General features: G+C 43.3%; 1 long non-coding RNA gene and 1 pseudogene across 2 annotated transcripts in view; both read right to left on the bottom strand.

The window, feature by feature from the left end:
* Window positions 1-25,045, bottom strand: part of LOC115942069 (uncharacterized) — an 88,323-nt gene that overhangs the window by 42,337 nt on the left and 20,941 nt on the right. The gene's annotated exons all lie outside the window — the stretch shown is intronic.
* LOC102726016 (histone H3.3C-like) lies at window positions 7,019-7,511 on the bottom strand (annotated as a pseudogene).

Raw genomic sequence — 25,045 nt, 5'->3', positions numbered from 1 at the left:
GAGGCTTACACCCACAATTTAGAGCAAATTAAAAGAAACAAAACCTTTAGTTCAGTGTGGTAAGTTTCATGCTAACCTTTGACTTTTCTCCTTTACTGCAATATTTAACATAGGTTCACTCCAGCCCAAAGAGAAATGAAGCCTCCGATTTGCCTTTTATTAATATAAAAATAGTCTTCCTGGAAACGTTCCTATTTTTAAGGGATGGAAATTGAGGGTGGGTTTTAGGGAAGTTTGACAACCCAATTTCTTTCCTATGGTCTTCTTTTTACTGTTTTGCTTCTCGGTCATGGATTTGCCTCCCTCACTGCCTAGGACTTACCTGAGACGGGGCTACCCTTGCGGGTACAGACTCCAAGTCTCTGCCACACTTCTTGGAGCAGACAGAAAGAAAATGGCAGCCAGGCCACTTCCCATCCCCCGGGGCATAGCTCAGCACCTGACACAGGGCAGCCACTTGGAAACATTTGTCCGGCTTCTTAGAGTGAACACGGCACACCCAGCCGCAGGCAGAGCCCTCAAGAATGTGCTTTTCCAGGAAAGACTGTTCTCTGTGAACTAGTTCCTGAGCATTAACCCTGGCTCTGTTCCCACGAGGAATCTGGTCATGAGTTCTGAGGCTACACAGGCACAGTGCCCAAATGTCTTCTGACGAGCATTTTGGTTTGAACAAGAGAGTCACAAGACCCCATTTCAGGGGAGGGTTTTTATGGGGGGGAAAAACCCAAAACCCAAGTTGACTACTTTGAGGCATTGGAAACTACAGGTTCCCATGATGGGGGCTATTTCTTTTGAGCTGAACTGTTAGAAGAAGCTGAGTGGGGCATAGGGGTCATTCCATCCTGTCCACCTGTAAGCCAAGAATCACTGCTGGCCTGGCCTGCGTGTGTAGCAAGGGAAGGAGCCCCAAAGCTAATCCCACCAGAACCGGGAGTCCACCATCCACACCAGGACGATATGGAAGGGACATAGAAAGGTTAGTAAGGCAGAGAGGTCGTGAGAAAAGAGGTTGGGGAGGCTATGGACCGGGGATCATGGAGGACCTCAATAAGGGGGATGGCTTTCATTCCTAAAGTTATAAGAAAGAATGACCTTTCTAGGCTAACTAATCTTTCCATCTCTTCCACTGTCTTCCTCTTCCTCTGCCCTCTCAAATGCTCCTTCCTACTCTAAGCTTTCTCACTGGGTGATCCCTCTGACAGTTCCACAAGGACCCCAACATGCCCAGTGCCAAACCCATCTCAGGCCTACCCCTCAGCCTGCGACCTCCATGTTCTGGGCTCACTCTCACCAGAATCGTCATCCTATCTGGCTCTCCTTCTCCATCACCCAAATGACACCAAGGTCTGTCAACTCCATCCCTAATTTGCTTCTTGGACTGGCTCTTCCCTTTATCTGACCACCCTTACCTTGGCACAGGCCCATCCCATCTTCCCAGATAATTGCAGTCTTCTCCAGCCTGGCCTCCCTGACTCCAGTCCTGCTCTTCTCTGCACCAGACATCACAGTGGGGCCATGATTACTTTATAAAATGCCAGGTTTCACAATATCCACCTGGCTTCTGAATCTGCCATGACTCACATCCAAGATCTTCAGCAGGCATACTGCCCAGTGTAGGGCTCACTGTCGTAGTATGAACATCCTGTGGTAAAGTGTCCCACATTGGTTACCACTTGTTCAACATTCTGCAGCTGGTATTTCTTTTTTTCGTCACTCCCAGACGATTTCTGTCTTCTCAGTTCTAATGGTTATTCTCTTTCTTCAAAATAAAAAGTTTCTTCATTGTAGAGTTTCAAATCTGTCTAACTGCTCTCTCCTTTAATGTTTAATTAACATTTCTTCCACAATTTCTCAAAGATCCTGCCATAGTTTATTTTTATACTTCTTAAAATGTTCAAATCCATAATTAAACAAGAGTTCCAAAGGCCTAAAATTCTATAGTCATAAAATATATAGTTACAAATACCTGCATTTCACACAAACACTTGCATGTCCCGTTCAAAAAACATTACACGGAGTGGGAATTCTCAGTTTAAATTCAAGAAGGTTAATGACCTGAATGATCAGAAATGCATATGCTTCTTAGAAACAGCTCCGTACTTGCCTGTCACCTCCCAGTGTCAACGTTCATGAATTAACAGACATGCTTCTTGCGTGATCACTGGATGTTTTGTATTCTTTGGCAGGAGCGATCAATGTGATAAATGTGCCCAGATGAACTCTGAGAAAAAAGACCCAGTGTTTCATGTAGTCCTATCACAGCACGGAGCCCATTGTGTTTCAGTGATGAGTTGCTCAGCCTGTTTCCTGTCACCCAAGTACAGTCTGGGCATTGAGGGGTGCTCTGTAAATGCTATGGGGCCATGGGGAGGGACAGTGCTGATATTTTTCAGCCAAGCATGCTGTCTCTAACACAGAACCAAGACACAGCTCTTCAGAAAGAATAATTGCTCTTCCTGACATAATGTCAAAAGTTTGGGGTCTTTCCCCCAAATATCGGTGTCTCCCTTTCTAGTCCAGTCATCCAAGAATTTATGCTGTAAGCATTTACATTCCCCCACCTTTTCTACCACTTGCCATGAGAAATCGAGTGATAGGGTCAGGTGATTCTTCTCCTTGGTCCTAAAACTACATCTTTCCAAACCCAAGGAGACTCCTCTAGAACTGGTATCTTGAGACAGTGAATCAATTCTACCATATCTGCTTCTTTTTTTTTTTTTTACGATTTTTTTTATTTATTCGACAGAGAGAGACAGATAGCAAAAGCAGGAACACAAGCAGGGGCAGCGGGAGAGGGAGAAGCAGGCTTCCCGCCAAGGAGGGCGCCCGATGTGGGGCTCGATCCCAGGACCCTGGGATCATGATCTGAGCTGAAGGCAGACGCTTAACGACTGAGCCACCCAGGCACCCCTGCTTCTTCTTGAACAATACCTACATCAGCCTAGTCTAAGATGGTAACCTGAGTTTCCCCTGCTAGACACAGACCCTCGCCCCCAGCGCCATGCCTGCCCACAGTTGGCACTCAATACTTGCTTGTTGAGTGAATGGACAAGTGAACACACCTGTGACTGAGTGCAGACAATTTCATGTGTGAAACCCAGCTTCCTTGGTCATTTCTTCATGACTCAACCATGGCTGGGTTAACATGACTCCGGATTAATCAATGACCAGATTCCAAGCTTATGGAGGCAGGAAGGCAGAAATGCAGACTTTCTGCCTGAACCTCGAGGCCACAATTTGCCCGTTCAAAAAAAGACCGTATGAACTCCTGACCTCTCTTCTTTTTATCCCTCTGTCCCCTGAAGCCCACGTAGGAGAGACGAGCCATTGTCATCTAACAGGCAGGCTGGGCTCAGTCACTTGATGTTGGGTCATAAGCAGGGAACCATAAATTGTGCATAAAGCCCGGGGCTACTGTCATCATTTGAAGTTTCTAGAGGGGCCTCTCTAGACTGGAGCTGGCTCCCTGCAGGAACATTTCCCCGACACCTCCTGCCAAAGACCATCCCACTGAAGGGTCAGTATGCTGAGGGCTCTAAATAGTGGAGTTGCTCAGTTGTGAGGCTGCCATCCGGCTGAGCTGTCCTTTTCGACTACGAGTTGTCTAATAGAATGTAGGTGTTGAGACGAGGCCTAGCAGAGTCCGCTGGATGTATCCATGGCCTCTGCTCGGCCCTCCTGCTTTCCGCTAGTCACAGAGGCCGCATGGAGGTGAGGCTGCTGGTTGAGTCTTGCTCTGTCCCTCCTGGGCAAAAGCTAGGAGTGGCAGAGCTGTAAAGTCAGATGCTATTTCATAAGCCCAGGCTTCATTTTAAGTAGTAGCAGGTTACTATTCACCCACTGAGCAATTGCTGAGCACCTACCACGTGCTTGCCAGGCTGTAAGGGCACATTAGGCATGGCACCTGCTCTCACATATCTTGCGTTTTCATGTGACCTGGTGATAAACGCTGTGATGGCAGAAATGTAAAATGGTATATATTCTACCTTTTTTCCTCACTGGGCATTATTCATGTATAAAAGTCCATCTACCATACAAACTAACAATTACAAAGTGAACACCGATAAAACCATGACCCAGGTCTAGATTGAGAGTATTTGCTAATAGCACAGATGTCCTCTGTCTGCTTCTCCCTGATCAAAAGCAAATCACACTCCCACCCCCCTCCCAAGGGAACCACTCTCCTGCCTTTTGAACTAATCACTTTCTTGCTTTTCTTTTTGTTTTACCCCCTATATCTGCATCCCTAAAGAGTGTAGCTTAATTTGGCGTGTTCGAGGGATGGAATCCTCCTCTACACATTCCTTAGCATCTGGCTTCTTTCATTCAAACTATTCGTTGTGAGATTCATTCATTTGGATTTGCAGGGTTATAGTTTGTTCACTTTATTTGCTGTATTGTATTCTATCCTATCAATATAGACAGTGTTATCTCTTCAACACTGATGAGCAGCTGTATTGTTTCCTCCTCTTATCTGCACACTGGGGTCATGTGATATGTGTGTGTTCAGCTTTAGTGGTGATTGACAAACACTGTTCCACATGCTTCCATCCTCAGTATATGTGAGTTCCTATTGCTCTGCATCCTTACCCGCACTTGATACTGTCTCATTTTTTAGTTTTTGCTATAGTTCTGCTATAGTTTAGTTTTAGTTTTTTGCTATAAAATGATACTTTGTTGGGATTTTACATAACACATCCCTGATTACTACAGAGACCAAGAGATTTTTTTTCATATACTTTTGGACTGTTTGTATTTCTTCTCCAATAATGTCTATTATATATTTGCCCATTTTTCTATTGAATTGTTTTTCTTTCTCTTGATGATTCATAGTTATTTCTGTATTCTGAATACTAATTGTTTAATGGGGATTATATGTGGGCACATGTCTTCCCGTAATTTTTATTTTCTGTATGGTTTCATGAAAAAAATTCCTCACTCTACAATGTAATTGTATTTATTAACCTATTTTTATGGTTTCTACATCTTAAATCTTGGCTAAAGAAACTCTTTCCCACATTGATGTCATAAATGTTTCATATTGTCTTCTAAACATTTTATAACTTTTCCTTTCACTTTTTTTTACTTTTAATTTTGAAATAATTGTAGACTCAGGAAGTTGCAAAAGTAGTGCATAGAATTCTGTGAACCCTTCCCTCAGCCTTCCCCAATGGTGATATTTTATGTAACTATAGCATGATATAAAAACCTAGAAACTGACATTGATAAATACTGTTAACTACACTACAGACCTTATTTTACATCTTCACCAGATTTTATATACATACACTTGTGTGTGTGTGTGGTTTTTATTCAATTTGATCCCATGTATAGATTTGTCTTTCATTGTTTAGGCTTAATCTACATGGAATCCAAAATGGAATTGCTTTTGTATATAGTGTGAGGTAGGGATTCTGTCTGGGCCCCCTCCCCATGGATAACCAGTTGTTACAGCATCATTTATTAAATAGTCCATCCTTTCCCCCACTCATATGCAATGACTGCTTTGTACTAAGTCAAGTTTCCATATATGTTTAGGTCTGTTTCTTATCTTTCTCTTCTACACCATTGATCTATTTATCCTTGTTCCTGCACACTGTCTTAATTACCTTATATTAATATCTTGCTATATGGCAGTATAATTCCCAAGACTTTGTTCTTCTTCAGGAGTGTCTTAGCTACTCTTGACCTTTTCCTCTTCAGTATAAATTTAGGATAGGTTTTTCAAGTTTTATGGATGATCTTGTTAGGATTTTTATTGGAACAGCATTGAACTGCATTGTGGAGAACTGACATCTTTCCAATAGTGAATCTCCCTATCCAAGAACATGATTTAGCTCTTAATTTATCTAAGTTTTCTTTAATGTCTTTTAGGAAATTATTGCAATTTTCTCCATTAAAAGCCTGCACATATTTGGTTAGATTTATTCCTAAGTAAAAGTACTTTGCATCTTTTGTGTCTCTTATAAATCCTATCATTTCAATTATATTTTCAAACTGATTGTTGGTGGCATGTTGATATATAATTGAATTTTGTGTGTTGATTTTTTTTATCAATGTTTCTAAAATCTCCTATCCTAATAATTTATTTATAAATTCTTTTGGGTTTTCCGAGAAGATAATCGTGCAGTCTGCAAATAAGGATGATTTTATTTCCAATCCTTATTACTTTTATTTCCTCTTGTTGTTTTACAATTGGCCCGAACAACATTAAGAGAAATAGTGATGGTACACTTCCTTGCTTGAATTTGTTTGTAAAGAGAAAACATCTGACATTTCACCATTAAAGATACTGTTTGCCATAAGCTTTTGCAGTTGCCTTGGATCAGGTTAATAAATTTCTTTCCCTTCCTAGTTTGTTTATTTGCTCATCATTTCTTTTAGCATCCCCAACCTTCTTTCTCACATATTTTTTTCTTATGTATGTCCTCTAAAAACTCCTTTAATAATAAAAAAAATATCTTGCTGATAACCTGTCTTGACTTTTGTTTATCTGAAAACATTTTTAGTTTTACTTTTGCTCTAGTTCTTAAAAGAAAGGCCAGTGCATAAAAGTCTATGTCTTTTAACTTTTATTTTTATAGTGTAATGTATTTTAATAGCAAACTGACAGGAACAGCACAGAAGACAAACAACATTAGAAACACGTACTTGCATGTAGGACAAGTCAGAAAAGTGTAGTGAATGGATGGAATCTACTGTATGATAAAAATGCTGTAAACACCCATGTAGCTGCCATCAATAAGAAATTTACTTGTTTTAAAAAAAATCAAAATGCTGGCATTGTCCAGAAAAATGTAGCAGGTTTATTTATAATTATTATAAAGCCAAACTGCTGTAACCTATTCACTGAAACATTTTGATTTGCATGAATGCTTTATGTCCCCGCATTTATATAAAAAATTCACACACAAATGAAAATGGAAAAGCTGCCAATACCTGATTTCTGCCCCCTAGTTTTCCACTTGCAATCTATACTTAAGTACCCTTTGACCCCATGGGGGGGGGGGAAATCTAACGTTCAGAACTACAAATAACATGAAGAAGAGAATTTTTTAATATATATATATATAGAATGAAATGTTTTCCATCATAGTGGATTCTTAAGCACGTTCTTCATGGATGCGGCGCACGCTAGCTGGATGTTTTTTGGCATAATTGTGACACGTTTGGCATGGATAGCACGCAGGTTGGTGTCTTCAGAAAGGTCCGCCAGATAGGCCTCACTTGCCTTCTGCAAAGCCCCGATAGCTGCATTCTGGAAGCGCAGATCTGTTTTTGAAGTCCTGAGCGGGGTTTCTCGCAGCCACCGCTGGGAGGGAAGTTTGCGGATCTCAAGTCCGGTGGACTTCTGATAATTTCACCGAGTGCCACAGGACCAGGCCGGTAATGATGAGGTTTCTTCACCCCTCCAGTAGAGGGCGCACTCTTGAGAGTGGCTTTTCCAGCCGTGGCTTTCTTGGTGGTTTACCACCTGTGGATTTGTGGGCAGTCTGCTTTGCATCAGCCATGGTACAGAGACCTCCTTACTTACCCCACCTTCTCGTCTGGCTGGAGCTCGGTGAGCTAGAGGCGGCGCAGCAGTGGCTGTGAGCCTATGTCTTTCAACTTGACTGAGATATAGTTCATATACGTAAAATACACCCATGTTATGCATGCAATTTAGTGAGTTTACCGAGTTGTGGTATACAGAACTGGTATATTGCTATATACACTATACCAGTTGCGTATACATGCGTTACCATAATTGAATGTTAGAACTTTTACATTATGCCAGTAAGACCTTTTATACCCATTTATCTCACTTTCAGGCCCAGGCAACCACTAGTCTACTTTGTCTCCAACTATTTGCCTTTTCTGGACATTTCACATAAATGGAGTTATATACTATATGTTTTTTTCTGTCTAGTGTCTTTCACCTAGCATTCCACTTAGTACTCCATTGTATGAATATAGTTCATTTGATTTATCCGTTCACTAATTGGTTGTTTCCACTTTGGGCTATTATAATTAATGATGCCATGAACATTATTCAAGTCTTTGTGTGGACGTATGTTTTCATTTCTCTGAGAGTGGAAATGCTGGGTCATATGGTAAATTTAAGTTTTGAAGAAACTGCCAAACTGTTTTCCCAAGTAGCTTCCCACCAGTAGTTAATATTTGAGGATTTTGATTTCCCCACATCCTTGGGAGCGTTTGTTATTGTGTATCTTTGATGGGAGCCATTGTGGTAGGTATGAAATAGTAGCTCGTTGTGGTTTTGATTTGCATTTCCCTAATGGTTTTGTGCTCATTTGCTATTTGGTTATCTTCTTGGGTAAAGTGTCTATTCAAATCTTTTGCCCACTTTTTAATTAGGTTGTTTATCTTATCATTGACTTAAAAGAGTTCTTTGTATATTCCAGATACAGGTCTGTTATGGATTGAATGTTTGTGTCCCCTGAAAATTCATATGTTGAAATCCTAATCCCCAGTGTGATGATATTAGGAAGTGGGACTTTGGGAAGTAATAAGGCCATGAGGGTAGAGTCCTCATGAATGCTATTAATGCCCCTATATAAAAGAGACCCCAGATTGCTTTCTAGCCCACTCTCCACCATATGAGGATACGAGAAACCAGCTGTCACCAGAACCTAACCATGCTGTTTCTCCTATCTCAGACTTCCAGTTTCCAGAACTTTGAGAATAAATTTCAGTTTTTTATAAGCTACCCAATGGATGCTACTTTGTTATAGTAACCCAAACTAAGACAAAGTCCTTTGTCAGATATGTGATTTGCAAATATTTTTTCTCAGTCTGTGTCTTGCCTTTTACTGTGAGTATATGTGCCTTGAAACTTTATCTGTGGAATTCAAGTGAGGCCTGGATAGATATCGCATGGTTCCAGAAATGAATTGCGTTTGCTTCTCTCAGTCACTTGGGGCACTTGCTTGGTCCAAGATGACTCCCCCACCATAAAGTTTACTTTCCAGACAATAGGAAAAGGAAGAAGGGCAGGACACACTTCTTCCCTTTCAGGGCAGATGAGGAAGCTACACACTCACTCCCACTCACAACCCCAGAACTTAGTCGTGCAGTCACATACAGCCGTAAGGAATGGGGAATGTAGCGTTCCCCTTGTGGCTATGTGCCCAGCTCAAAATCCTATGCAAAAATGGTATCACACAGTCCAGTAAATAACAGACTCACATTCGAACTCAGATCTGTTATGATTCCAAAGCCTTTTCCACTATGTTACGCCGCCTTCCTAGGAAGGAGCCAACAGGAAATTATTTTTAATAGACTCCTAAGAACCTTCAGGTCCCCCAGTCAGGAAGTGGCAGAGCCAGAGCCAGGGTATGGACATGGGTCTTCTCAAAGGATCATCTTCTCACACACCCCTCTGCCTTCTACTATTCCTGGAAGGGGATTTGCAGGGTAATCTGGGTGGCATTGGATTCACTGTGTATTTTTCCAGAGAGCTAGTAATTATCCTCCCAAGCTTCATCCCTTTTCCTCTTTCCAGAGAACTAACTTTGCCCTGTGGCCCAGCATTGAGAATTTTTCTGCCCCACTTTGGGGCACTCACCCCACTTTTGTGGCCCCCGAGCATCCTCTAGGCCATGGGACCGGAAGGCTGGGAGTCAGCCCAGAGCCTCCCTGCTAGGGACAATATTTGGAAGGCGATGCCCCTGTTGGAATGTTCACTGCAATGGTCAGTCAGGAAATGCCACTTGCCTGCAGGCTGCCCACAGAAGCATCTATTTTGGCTCAGGGGCTGACTAGATTTGAAAGTTGTTTCTTTTTTTTTCCTTTGAAGATTTTTGCAGACGTTTGAGAACCAGCAAAGGGGAGAAGGTCTGATAATTTCAAAAGCAGGTTCCTCCTGTTGACAGAGTTCCTATGAGCTGTGTGTGTCTTCTTTGGGTTCCCTCCGCTTCACTCTTTTGTCTTAGGTATACCCTGTCAGGTCTACTTCATGGGTGGTTGATGTCTGTCTAACCAGAGATGACAAGCTCCATTCGGTGCCAAGCAAAAAGGTTCGAGACGCTGATTTCACATGGGATAGATGCCATCGACAAAATGAAACAACTGGAGCTGCTCAAAACCAAGGAAATCACTTTGCATCTATGCAAAACAGATATTCGTGCCTTTTCTTCCCACCTTCATTAGGTTATCAGCATATTCCTAAAACCTGAGGCCATAATGAACTGGACTTATCCCAGCGAGAAACTCTAAAATTTGAGATTATTCATCTCTCACCAGCATACTAGAATCCATCCTTTGAGCCAGTAGACAGCATGGGGGTCAGTGCTATTGGATGGGTGGGGGAAGCACGAAAGAATTAGAGGACGCTGCTCAGTTCAGTGTGGCAGGTGCCATTCCGGGCATCATGAATACAACAGCCATTCCCCTCCAGGGAAACGTGGTTGCCCGTCAGAGTTAGCCAGGCCAACAATGCTAATGCTCTGCCAGAAGCATGAAATGCCAACTGGGGAAACCACCCCCCTTGCCACCCTGGGGACCTCTAAGCTCCGGTTGAGGGCTGGAAGACGGAAAGAGCATCCATGGTCTGGGGAAAGGATCCAGAGTCCTTCCGTTGGATTAAGTATTGTGCTGGAGGAGGGTAGAGAGGGAGGGAGACACACTGGGGGAAGCCATGTGCTGGCTTGTCTCTGGCCTCTGTAGACCCATTCCCGGCCTTTCTCTGCCCTGCTCTTGCCCCGGGGGCTGACCTGTAGGGACTGTGTCACCTGGGCTTTCACGCTGCTGCCTGCTAGCTGGGTTCCACCAATAGGAGGCCCCAGTGGATCAGATGGAGCACGGAGAGTGGGGTTGGGTATTGATTCCTGCCGCCCACCAGCTCCCTCGCAGCAGGCCCCCATGCTGGCCCTGGCTGCATTCTCTACCAGGCCACCCGCCAGCGGCCCCTCCGCTGTGGCTCCAGCTCTGTCCACGTTCCAGCAACACTGCTCTTTCTTTTAGGCCTAGAGGTGGGAGCATCTTCTCTCTGATGAAGCCTTGGATGCTGCACTATTGGTCCCTTTAATTTTACTACCCCTTCTGCAAACAGTCCCTTCATTAAACTATCTTCAGTTGACCTTTATGGGGATTCATTTATTTCCTGCCAGAACCCTGGCTGATACTGGCAAGTCAGGTGAAATGTCAAGAACAGCAGGGCTAAGGAGTTGCTGTTTGTTTTGTTCCCCCCGCCCCCCCCCATGGAATTTACGTGTAACATTGTATACACTTCAGGTGCACGAGGTATTGATGTGATCCGTTTATGTACCTGCAGCCTGATTTGCACAGTGGCTTTAGCTAACACCTCTAGCATGCCACATGATTGTCATTTCTTTTTTGTAGTGACAGTACACACTTTGTTTTTGTTTTACAACGGCAGTAGTAAACTATTTTTTGAACCCCTGAGAATTATCAATTTAAATAAGCCAAATTCAAAAGACCAAATATTGTACAATTCCATGTGTACGTGATGTCCGGAAAAGATAAATCTGTAGAGGCGGAAAAGCAGACTAGTTGCTACCTGGGGCTGGGGTGTAGATGACGAGTGACTACACATGTATACGAGGGATCTTTCGAGGGTGCTGGATTGTGGTGATGGTTGCACAATTCTATACATGTCTCAAAGATCACTGAATTATATACTTAAAATGGGCAACTTTTATGGATAAATTGTACCTCGATAAAGCTGTTGAGATTATAAACAGAATGTATCAACAATATACAAAGTTTGGAAAATAAGGGGAAAAAATCCCCTGTAATCCATCCACCCTAATGCAACTATTGTCATTTCTTCATATTCCATTCTAGTTATTTATTATTGGCATTTGACAATTATGAAAACAACCCGAGCTAACAGTTACTGCGTGCTTCCCACAGTCAAGCTGCCAGGTTAAACCCAGTACACATCGTCTCATTCAGTCCCCACAACACCTCCTGAGAGAGGTACAATGATTATCACATTTTGTTAATAAGAAACCCAAAGCTCAACTGCATAATGTATAGAATTGTCGATCACTATGTAGCATACCTAAAACTAATATAATATTGTGTGTCAACTATACTTCAATTAAAATAAAATGAAACTTGAAACTCAAAGAGATTTCCTGACTTGCTATGTAAACTTAATTTTCTACCTTGCTATAATCTAAATTCTTTTTTCATAGTGTTTCAGAGTTCTTTATTATTTTATTTTATTGACATATAGTTGGCATACAGTATTTTATGAGTTTCAGGTGTCCAACGTTTATTCAACATTTATGTATGTTACAAAGTGATCACCACAATAAATCTAGTTACCATCTGTCACCATACAGAGCTGTTACAATGTTATTACCTATATTCTCTAGGTTATACTTTGCAGTCTTGACTCTTTTAATGTCTGCAAAAACAGTTTATTGGGTCCATATGCCACATAATCCTTAACTCTTCGGTCTTCTGTAACATGTATAAGGCTTTATTAAGTTGTCCCATAAAAAAATGTGATGAACTTCTTCATTAGAAAAAGCTTTATCTATATTGAACATTATCTTCTCAGGATTCTTTTCAAGAAATTGGGCCAAAGGAACAAAATAATTTTAAAATTTCTTGAAGGGAAATCAGTTTCCAAAAGGTTGGGATTAATATCCTCCCTGGCAATTTTGTCCTATCCCCACCAGTACTGACAATGCCAGGTTTTTAATGTTCTGCTTAATTCAGTGGATCTTGTCCTTATTTTAATTTTCATTCACTTCGCTGCTAGAAAGGTTGAATTTTTACTGTATCGGCCGAATTTTCTTTTACAACTTACCTATGATTTAAGCCATTTATTGGAATCTTACCGGTTTTCTTACTAATGGGTATGAGTTCTCTATAAATATATTAACCCTTCGTGTTTAATCTTAGCTGACAATGCTTCCCCTATTTGCCTATTTCTTTATTTTACAAACTGATATTACCTATTTCTACAGAGGGAAATGATTGTTCTTTTCCTTTGTGAATTTATCTGTAGCTTCTAGGCTTTCAGAGACACCCCTCTCCAAGGCTTTATTCAGTCATATGTTCTCCTGACATTTCTGTAGTACGTTTTGTTTTAAATTTACAAAAATCCACCATTTATTTTTTTAAGTTGAGGTATAATTGACATACATTGTATTAGTTTCAGGTGTACAACATAGTGATTCAATATTTGTATACATATGTATATATAGTATATATTCTATACCCCCCGTTATCCATGGTTTTGCTTTTCATGGTTTCAGTTACCCGTGGTCAGCCATGGTCCAGAACAGATGATCTGCCTTCTGATGTATCATTAGAAGGTCAGTGGTAGCCTTAATGCTACGTCAAAGTGCCTATGTTGTTCAGCTCACTACATCTCATCACGTAGTCATTTTATCATCTTACATCATCACAAGGGTGAGTACAGTACAATAAGGTATTTTGAGAGAGAAACCTCATTCACCTAACTTTTGTTGCAGTATATAGTCATAATTGTTTTATTTTATTACTATTTATTGCTGTTAACCTCTTACTGTGCCTAATTTGTAAATTAAACTTTATCATAGGTATGTATGTATAGAAAAAAAATATATATATATGTAAGGTTTGGTACTATCTGTGGTTTCAGGCATCCACTGGGAGTCTTAGAACATATCCCCGCAGATACGGGGACTACTATTTTGTGAAATGAGCACTGTAATATGTCTAATTAACTTTCATCACCATACATAGTTACAGATTTTTTTCTTATGAGAACCTTTAAAATCTATTCTCTTAGCAATGTTCAAATATGTAATACAGTATTATTAACTGTAGTCGCCATGTTGTACGTTACATCCCCATGACTTATTTTATGCCTAGAAGTTTGTGCCTTTTGTTTCCCTTCACACATTTCACCCACTCTCCTCCCCCTGCCCCTGGCAACCACCAATCTGTCCTCTGTTATCTATGAGCCTGCGGTTGTTGCTGTTGTTTAGATTGCACGTATCAGTGAGATCACACGATATTTGTCTTTCTCTTGGTCTGACTTATTTCACTTAGCATAATGCCCACAAGGTCCATCTTTGGTGTTGCAAATGGCAAGATTTCATTATTTTTTATGACTGGATAATATTCCATTATATATTATATTGTATATAATTTTATAGTATTATATATATATTCCATATATATATATCACATTTTATTTGTCCATTCATCCGTCAGAAACTTAGGTTGTTTCTATAGCTTGGCTATTGTAGATAATGTTGCAATGAACATAGAGATGATAGATCTTTTTGAGTTAGTATTTTCATTTTCTTTGGATAAATACCTAGAAGTGGAATTGCTGGATCATATGATAGTTCTATTTGTAATTTTTTGAGGAACTTCCATACAGTTTTCCATGGTGGCTCCACCAGTTTGCATTCCCACCAACAGTGCGTGAGGGTTCCTTTCTCTCCACATCCTCACCAGCATTTGTTATTTCTTGTCTTTTTGATACTAGTCATTCTGACTGGTATAAGGTGATGATACCTCATTGTGGTTTTGATTTGCATTTCCCTGATGGTGAGTGATGTTGAGCATCATCTCATGTACCTGTTGGTCAACTGTACATCTTCTTTGGAAAAAAATGTCTATTCAGCTCTTCTGCTCATTTTTAGTAATATTTTTTGCTATTGAGGTATATGAGTTGTAGTCTTAGATGTTTTCAATATTACCCCTTTATCAGATATATGTTTGTAAATATTTCTCCCATTCAGTCGGTTGCCTTTTCATTTTGTTGATGGTTTCCTTTGCTGTGCAGAAGCTTTTTAGTTTGATGTAGTCGCACTTGTTTATTTTTGCTTTTGTTGTTTTGCTTTTGGTGTCAAATCCAAAAATAATCATCACTAAGACCAATGTCAGGGTGCTTATTTATGTTTTCTTCTAAGATTTTTGTGGTTTCAGGTCTTATATTCAAGTTTTTAATCCATTTTAATTTTTGTGTACTGTAAGACAGTGGTCCAGTTTCATTCTTTTGTATGTAGATATCCAGTATTCCCAACATCATGTAATGAAGACACTGTCCTTTACCTATTGTACATTCTTGGTGCCTTTGTCATAAATTAATTGACCATATATGCATGGATTTATTTTGGGGCTTTCTATCCATTCAGCTATGAGTCAGTCTTTATGTCAATGCCATACTGTTCTGATTACTATAGCTTTGTAATATAGTTTGAAATCAGGAAGCATAATACCTCCAGCTCTGTTCTTCTTTCTCAAGATTGCCTTGGCTATTCAGGGTCTTTTGTGATTCTGTACAAATTTTAGGATTCTTTGTTCTATTTCTGTGAAAAATGCCATTGAAACTTTGATAGGGATTGCACTGAATCTGTAGACTGCTTTGGGTAAACACCAAATGTTTACCAAGAATCAGTTATTTTTGTTCCAAAACCTATTTATGCCACTTATACTTGACATTTTAATTATGCAATTTAACTAAAAGAGAGGAGTAAAACAAAAGAAACTTAACGATACTAATTCTTCTAATCCATGAGCATGCAATATCCACTTATTTGTGTCATCTTCAATTTCTTTCATCAGTGTCTTATAATTTTCAGTGTACAGGTCTTTTACCTCCTTGGCTAAATTTATTCCTATGCATTTTATTCTTTTTTGATGCAGTTGTAAATGGGATTGTTTTCCTAATTTGTCTTTCTGATAGTTTGTTACTAATGCATAGAAATTTCTGTATATTGATTTCTGTATATTGATTTTACATCCTACAACTTTGCTGAATTCATTTATTCTAACAGTTTTTTAACAGAATCTTTAGGGTTTTCTATATATAGTATCATGGCATCTGCAAATAGTGAGAGTTGAAATTCTTTCTTTCTAATTTGGTTGCCTTTTATTTATTTTTCTTGCCTAATTGCTATGGCTAGGATTTCCAATCCTTGCAATGTAAAAGTGGTGAGAGAGGGCATCTTTGTCTGGTTCCTGATGTTAGAGGAAGAGCTTTGAGCTTTTCACCACTGAATATGATGTTAGCTATGGGTTTGTCATATATGGCCTTTATTTTGTTGAGGTATACACCATATATTTTACTGTACAGTTTGAGATTGAGTCTAAAAGACTTTTTCGCACAGTGTTACCCATGAACATTACTTCTTTTCCCACTGTATATATTATGGTATTTTCCCCACTGTGTATATTATGATATGCATCATAATATATGATAAAGAAGCCTTTATCATATATTATAGTCTTATAAGAGGGTCCCTTTTGCTTCAGAACCACATGATCTTAACGATTTTTGTTTGAAAATATGCATTTGTATTTAGTAGGTCTAAGAAATCTCACCTGTTCATCCTCTTGTAGGGCACCCAGGTAAATAGCATGAAATGTGGGTCTGGTGCTCAACGCAGGACACAGGGAAGGCTGTTGATAGGCTTTGGGGGAACATGCTATGACCCTAGGGATGACTGAGACCTCCAAGGAAAAGAGTGAGCAAGCAGCCTGGCCCTGAGATGCTCAGAATTAAGAAGCCCAGAAGAGCCTCTCAAGAAATGTCACCCAATCCCTTGAGTTTATAAACAAGAAAATCTAGGTGAAGAGATTAAGCCTTTTGCCCAAACCCACAGAGGCAGTTAGTGGTAAAGCTGGGACTAGATCTGGGTCTCTTGACCACTGGTCAGTGGCTCTCTAATGTTTCTCAAGAAAGAAGGGTTCATGATCAGGGGGGAGAGGTTCCACATGGGGTGCAGCATCAGGGAAGGCTCAGTAATCATGAAGATAGCTTATATATGAATGCCATATCACTAAAGCCTTTCACACCTGGGGTCTACACTTGATCTTCACCTCAACCCTCTTTCAAGTCCTGTGCAGAGCCTCTTAACCAAACTCCCGTTAACCAACCAATCACGTTAACCAGCCCCCTCTCTCTGTCCTAAATACACCAACTGATGCTCCCAGCTAGAAGCTTATCTGTGATACACATCTGCTCCCACCAAATGTTTACCAAGAATCAGTTATTTTTGTTCCAAAACCTATTTATGCCACTTATACTTGACATTTTAATTATGCAATTTAACTAAAAGAGAGGAGTAAAACAAAAGAAACTCATTGCTGTTTTATGACAAACACATTGCTTTGGAAAACCTTGATGAAGGTGAATCACTAAAAATTCTTGTGGAATGAAGTGGACAAGATAACTAAAAAGAATGGGAGGAGCTTTGTATAAAGCTAGAAGGATTCTGCACTCACATTATTTTGCAAATAAGTTCTCCCTTCTCTTTATAAAAACAGAAACTGGAAATAATGAGCTTACATAAAACAGGGAAAACTGTCACCAGAGGACTCTTTTTTAGAGGTGAAGCCTTGGGTCCACATCAAAATAAGACTTATATGTATTCTGTTTTATGATTTCCCAGCATAAATTTTTTGATTAATCAACCAACTACCTGTCCCAATCACATAGGTTAGAAGGTTTCCATTTGCTATTAATATAAAATCATCCTCATTTTCAGATGAGTTATGCAGGCTCCCAGCACCATGGTCTGCCTCTGAGAGGGAGGCATATGAATGTGACACTGGACATAAGGCCACAGAAGCCATTGGGTCCAAATTCCAGCTCCACCCAAACCAACAGTGCAGCCTTGGGCAAATCATCTGTGCTCTTTGAGTTCAACTTTTCTCAACTGCTAAACAATCTCTGTGTCTTGGGATTATTGTCTAGAGGAGGACATGATGTTGGCAAGCACCCAGCATAGTGTCAGAGACACCTTTGCTAATGCTACATGGGAGAAATGGAAATGAAATGAGCCTCAGTGGGTAGAGTGTATGTGAATAAATAGGAAAGATGGGTGGCATCCCTCCTCACTGGCAAATTCCAATTCACAGAATGAGGCAGTCTTTGGAGGGGGGCACCTGGTGACTCTGTTAGGAGCATGTTCAGACCCTGTACCCAAGGGTCAAGACAAGAGGATCCCGGCAACGGAACATGCAGGCCTGTACTGGAGCCAACTGAAGGGGTAGCTTCAGGAGCCGCAAGAGGGGAGCTGCCACCCACCTGGCACTGGAGGAGTCTCAGGGAATCATAACACCTTGTAGGTGTGCTCTGCAGTACCTTGGAGGGCAGTGTGAGTCCTGGGACTTATAAGCTGTTTCCCCTGGTGGTCAACGCCCTGTGACTTTCCCAGGAGCCGGGACAAGAACTGAGGAACTCCCTAGCTTTGGCGCTAAAAGAAGCCCTAGTCAGACCAGAACATCTCTCTCTGTGTCTCTGTGTCTCTGTCTCTCTCTGTCTCTGCCTCTATCTCTTAGTGACTGAGTCAGATGGAAGAGTCCTCACATTTTACCAGTTGGCAGTTCTGGCTCTTCCCAGTATACCCATTTCCAGCCCACAAGATGCAGAAAGAGCACGAGTTATTTTGGTCAGCTGAGTCACCACACCAGAATAAGATATGACCCCACCTGTGTCTGGTTGGAGGGGCTGGAACTGGCTGGGACCACAGGATCTCTGAAAGCCCTAACTGAGGCATCACCCGTTGGAGTCAAGGGTCCAGTCCCTGTCCTTGTGACCCCACCTCTAACCGGAAAGGGGCCGCCAACTCCCTGCCCTGGGGATAAGGATTCCCCAGGGGGGGGGGGGGCAGTGGTGCTCATCCATTGCAGCCCATCTACAGTCTCCAGGCTTTTATGTTGGGACCACTGCTCCCTGCTGCTCCTGATGTGTAAGATTGTGAATGGTACTCTGGGATTCGGCTGCCTGCCGCACTAGACCCTGTGTTTGTTTATGTCCCTCTAGCACATATCACAGTGACTAGAACATAGTGGATGTTCAACAAACATTAGCTTTCTTCCCCTTCTTGTTCCTCCACAAGCAAGCCGTCTGAACCTCAGCTCCTTCACCTTCAAGAATCTCTCCTGTCTAGGACTTCTCATTTCCTCTGTGTAGCCAAGTCCAACCCCCAGGCCAGACCCCAGTCCACCCAGCCAGACTCTCCCAGTCCCCCAGGATTGCTGCCGCTCTGACCTCCTTCCCTGCGACTGCCTTTTACCTGCTGCCCTGCGCTCTGCTGCACCTCCTGAGATCATAAGTGGAAATAGTCTGCACATGGGCATAGGCGTACTCTCCTGGGAAATCTCAAAGGTGTCCTTGATCCCCAAAAGGCTTAGAACGCTGGGGAGGCGATGAGGAGGTCTGGGAAGGCTGAACAAAGCAGCCCATTAGCCAGACTGGCCAGGCAGTGTGCACGTGGGTTCTCCTTGCCCCTTTTGTAATGTTCGCTTTATGGGTGGGGAAACTTTCCGGGGGCAGGGGGGGGCTTTAGCATTGTGGCATGTCCCTGGGCGTGCGCCCTTCCTGTGACTGCATTCGGATGTGATGAGTGATGGTAGCTATCAGAATAGCCACTTGTTAGGCTTGTCATCTCTCTCGTCCCCCCCCCCCCTTTTATTTTTATCACATTCTGAACATTTTAAAAGCAGAAATCCTGTGAGCTTGCCTGGAGTTGAAACTAGAGATGGAGTGAATTACCCTGGTCTCATCTAAAATAGATAAGGAGGCCGAGCTTGGTGAGAGCTGTAGTCAGCCATTTGCTTGGACATCACATACAGTGGCAGGAAATGATACCCCCTTGTAAATAAATCACCTGCTGGCCGCCTCACCTTGGAATATTTATAAGGAAACAGACCTGGAAAGGAAGAACAGTAAGTCTAGGCTGCAAGAATCATTGGAAGAAGGGCTTTATGGTGTGTCTAGAAATGTTGATTCTTGGTTGTCTGTAGAAAACTAGGAGAGAAAGAAAGCTGCCAGTTCCATCTGGAGGAAAATGGTGTGTGAAATTTTATCTCATTTTCAACAGGTCCTGTCCTGGGAATATTTCGCATGACAGGAGAGTGGACCTTAGTGGGAGAGTCTGATTCTCTCCCTTCCTAACCTCCAAGCTTTGGTAGGGTAACCTGGGGCAGGATTCCCTCAGATGTCTGAGGGGAGTCCCCAAGTTTGCTCTCAAATTATGCCAAAGCCCCATCTGGCCCCCCTTCTCTGGCTCTAATATTGAGGAAGCGGCTTGGGTGAAAGGGAATCTGCCATCGAGAAGAGATACAGCTCGACCTGGTGAAGTATCAGTGTGCGCTTATCTCGGGGCAGAGCCAGACGCTGCAAGGGTTCAATGAGCACAGCGTAACTTTAGGTATGCTGCCCCCTCTCTGAGCATCTTCCCCGCCTGCACCCCTCCAACTACGCAGTTTGTCTCATCTATTAAATTCCTCCAGGGACAATGGGGAATCCCATCCCTCCCTCTCCCCACCACAGGAAAGCATCAGAGAACCCCAGGAAAGGAATATCTTTGTTTAGTAGGTGCACTGAGCAAGGAACAGGGAGAGTTGAGCTTCATGGTCTTGAGCCATTGATTGAGATCTCGCTGAATCCTCATCAGCAACAGTTGATTTAACCACAATTAGTGTATTGCATCCTTGACCCACATGCACCGCTGTTCTAGGTATGGGTCATGGGGTCAAAAGATGCCAAAGGCAAGATCCCATGCCTCCTGGGAATCAGAGATGTAAGGAAAGCGGACACGTGGGTTATGGTACAATAAAGCAAACTACTGACAGAGATACATGGAAGGTTCTAGAGGGTTGAATGGGGGGGGGGAACACATCACCCAGCCTAAGGGGAGAGGGATGTAACAGGAGGTAGCATCCGTGGTGAGTGCTAAGGGATGAGTAGAGGTGAGCCAGGCCCAAGAGGAGTGGCCTTCCAGTTAGAGGGACAGCGGAGACACTCCCAGAGGAGGGAGACATCATGGTACATAGAGAAAATGAGAGCATTTTTGGTGCTGCTGATGGAAGTGGCAAGAAATGGCTATAGATCAGTCGTCAGGAACAAAATATAGAGGACCTCGAACCTCAACCTAAGGAACATGAATCCAAGAGATGATCTTTTTAAAATGTGACCCAGAACCTGTCATTCCTCTGCTCAAAGCTCTGCAAAGCTTTCGTGTTCCCCACAGTAAAAGCCAAAGTCCTTACAGTGGCTCACAGGCCCAACATGCCTGGCTTCCAGCTGCCACTCCGACCTCCTCTTTTTCTATTGCTCCCCACGGCACACTGTGACAGCCTCCTCCCTAGTCCTCAAAAAAGCCAGGTGTCTCCTGCCCCAGGACCTTTGTACTGTCTAGTCTCCCAGATACCTGCATGGCTCACTCCCTCACCTCCTAAAATGTTGCTTCTTGGGGAAGCCTGCCCTGATTCTCTTTTTCAAAACTGCAACACCCTCCTTCTCTCATTCCACACTCCTAAGCCACTGACTCTGTTTGATTTTGTTCTTTCAGAGCGCTGATCACCTTTTAACATACTGTATAATTTTCTTATTTTTTTTTAAGTTTATTATTTTTTTTAATCATCTCTACCCCCAACGTGGGGCTCGAACTCATGACCCCGAGATGAAGAGTTGCATGTTCTACTGACTGAGATGGGCAGGCACCCTCATTTTCCTATTCATTATGTCTCCCCAGCTAGAATATAAACTGGACCAGGGCATGTGTTTTTGTCTACCTTCTTTATTGCTATACCCCCAGCACCTAGAACAGTGACTAGCACATAGTGGGCTCTCGAAGAGTGTTTCTTAATTAGCGAGTGACTGAGCCAGAGAGCCATGGACAGGCATTAGGTAAGGGGAGTGATGTAGGCTAGCTACACGGTATACTCATGGCGCTTTGCACGCTCCCCCCGCCCCCACTTTTTTCAACATGGCCCTCAGTAAGAAACACACACTATCAATACACACACAAATATACCAAAAATGTCTAACAGAAACAAAAGCTCCATGCAGTAACAGTTAACCCTTTTCACCTTTTACACACTCTGTGATCTAGTCTATCCTATCTATACTGTGGCTACTTCATTTTTTAAAAATACATAATGGTTGCAAACTACTAAACTGATTCCACAACCCACCAGTAGATGAAGGCCTGAAGTTCCAAAACCACTGCTGGAATTAGATAATGAGGGTGGGTGTGTAACATTGTAAATATACTAAAAATGACTGAACTGTACACTTTAAAATGGTTAAGATGATGGGTTTTATGTTCTATGAATTTCATCTCAAAAAAATGTTTTGATAATATGGAGGAGTAATTTGAAAGAGGCCGACCTGGCGCTAGGAAGACCAACTAGGAAATGATTATAGTAATCCAGGTAAGAGGTGATGAGTGGACAGAGACAGTCAAAATAGAGGACAATTCCAGAACTGTTTAGAAGATCAAATTGGGAAGCATGAGAAATAGGAAGAGTCGAAGATGATTCTAGACTTCTGCCTCAGGTGCTAGGGGGTGATGACACAATCATTTGAAATCAGGAACACAGTCCATACACCCAGTCGGATACCATTTTTATTAAACACAAGTAACTTCTGTGTGTGCACATGTACTGTGTTAATGCATGGAGCAGCCCAAGGCTACGCACCACTGTTGGCCAACCAGGGACCAGAGGTCCACCCGTGTTCAAGAGGGTGCGTAGAGGGACAGGAAAGCACAAAGGAGCCAGACGGAAGTGACACAGAGAGCCTGGGAATGCGCCATGTTGTGGAAGCCAGAAAAGCAGAGACTTCTAGAAGGCAGGTGACCAGTCAAGACATCCAGAGATAGGGGTCCAGGAAAGCAAGGAGGCAGCAAAGACAGAGACAGAGGGCAGGCAGCTGGAGGGTTAAGGCCCACCTGGCCAGTCTCAGATGTTTTCAGGAACAGCTCCTCTGAGAGATGCACAACCTCAGAGCCAGCCAGGCCTTGGGCCGTGACAGGCCAGCTCACCCTTCACTTCCTCCTACCCCCACGCACAGCCAGGCTGTCCCTTGCTCCCCTTAGTGGCCTTCCGTCATGGAGGTCCAAGTGGCCTCTGAAGGACACCACTGAAGGGAATTTCCTGTTAACAAATTTCCTCCCTCTGGGCTGGGCAAAGAGTAGGCAGTCGTAACAACACCAAGGCTGGACTGGGTGGAAAGAGGAGAATGGACAGTCTTTACTCTGAGGGAAAGAAATGTACAATCATTTCTTCAGCTAGATCCAGTCCTCACTTGGTTCCGGGAATAGTGTCTTCTACCAGCCACCCAGAGGTGTGGTCCTGCTCGAAGACCCCACCTGAGGCCAGAGAGAGGCAGCCTGCTGTCCAGGAGGAAGGGGCTGAGATCTTTCCAGAAAGGGTCACGATGTCAGACAGATTTCTTAAACGCTTTCAGAGAAGTAGGCAACCTCTTCAGAATAACAAAGCAAATCACTCAAGGACTGCACAGAGACATAGCTGGAAAACAGGGCATGAGGGCATGGCCAGTGTCTGCAATAGCCTTGAATCACTTATGTAGCACTTACAGCAAAGAACAGGACTGTGTCGATCCCACAAACATTCATGCAGCTCCTGTCACCTGCAAAGCAAAATGCTCAGGTGTTGAGAGGGGTACAGACTAGGCCCCTTCTAAGCCGGTACAGCATCCTTGCGTGAAACAGAAGAAAAAAACACCTTTTCCTTTGGGCCAATGCAGACCCTTGCCAGGGAGCACAGCTTGGTGAGCAAAAGGCAGGCTACATCAGATCCCATTACCTCCCGCCTCCAAGCTGGGCGCTCTTGTGCAGTGCCCAACTTGCACAAGCATACACAGCAGCCCCAGATACAGAGATGAACCTGGCGGAGTCTTCCACCCCCAGAAGCTCATAAACTGGTTGGCAAACACACACACACACACAACCAGCCAACTAACAAAAGCAGCCTCTGGGAAAATGCTGAAACAGAAGTGCAAAGAGTGGTGGGGGATTCCTACAGACAGGAGAGATTCACTCCGTCAGGGAAATCTGAGGTTTCCAGAGAAGATGGAATTTGAGCCAGGCCCTGAAATGTTGCCACATAGGGGAGTGGAGAAAGGAGGCACAAGATTTCAAGGGGTCTTCTGGGAAAGGGGAGTCAACTGTTAGAGCTGGAAGAGACGAGAGCTGGGGGATGGCAAAGGACCACCGGGAAGATGTGATGGGAGATGAAAATAAGGATCAAATTGTACAGGGCTTTGAGTGGCTTACTGAGGAATGTGTGCTTGACTGGAGCTGGAGAAATCTGGGGAATGGGAGTCCACCTCCAACCCTCTGTCCTGGGCCTTTCTCAGAAGCAGGGTTGTCTTGAAAGAGGAATTTACACTGTGGCCTTCCAAGGGGGGTTCCAGATGCCCCTTACACAGCCAAGGGAGTCCCTGAGTCAGGTGTCGGCACCGAGCGCATCATGCAGAGGGTGGCGTGAGACGTTCATGCAGACTCATCAGCAGGACAGGGAGAGTCTGGAGAATGCCCACCCAGCTGCATCAATCAGAGGTCATCCCAGACAGCCCTGGTCTTGTTCCTGTGGTAGAAGGGAGACTCTTGCTCTACTTGAGGGCCCGAAGGGTGTCGCACATTCCACCAGAAGGCCACCTGGAGAAAGCTTGCCTTTCAAAATCCATAGGATGGAACCTAAAGTCCTCGGCATCACCAGGTCCAGGTAAACCTGGATACTCTGAGGCATCCCAGATGCCTCCATCCTCCCCATTCTCTGCTCTTGCTGAGACAGAAGAGCACTGCAGGGCAAAATCTCACCGCCAACCACTTTCTCCTTCTGAAAGGCCTCTCTTCCCTGATTTCTCCTACAACCTTGCTTCTCAAAGTACATTCTGCAGACCAACAGCATCAGCATCACCTGGGAGCCTTATGGACCTGCAGGATCTTGGGCTCCAGCCCAGACTTACTGAGCCAGGTCTGCATTTTTACACAACCCTCAGGGGATTTGTGTGGGCTTTGAAATCTGAGAAGCCCGACCTACACCATTCCTCCCCCTTCTGCTGTCGCTCCCTGACCACCCTTGCTCAGTCTCTTCGCATTTGCTCTCACCTGCCATTTTTAATGCTGGGGATCCTCTGCTCCCCATCTCTCTGCCTCCCCCTCTCCCTGGGTGATCTCAGCCACTCCCACAGCCTCAAAAACCCCCTTTCCCAGACCCCTCCGTCCTCACAAGCAGCACAGACCACACTTCCGGGTACCCCCCTTCTGGATCCACATCCCTATGTGGTGGCTGCATAAACACC

Source organism: Leptonychotes weddellii, chromosome 9, assembly GCF_054177405.1.
Source record: "Leptonychotes weddellii isolate Sample4059 chromosome 9, ASM5417740v2, whole genome shotgun sequence".
Taxonomy (NCBI): Eukaryota; Metazoa; Chordata; class Mammalia; order Carnivora; family Phocidae; genus Leptonychotes; species Leptonychotes weddellii.
The sequence above is the reverse complement of the archived record's forward strand: the minus strand, read 5'-3'. Positions and strand labels throughout refer to the sequence as shown.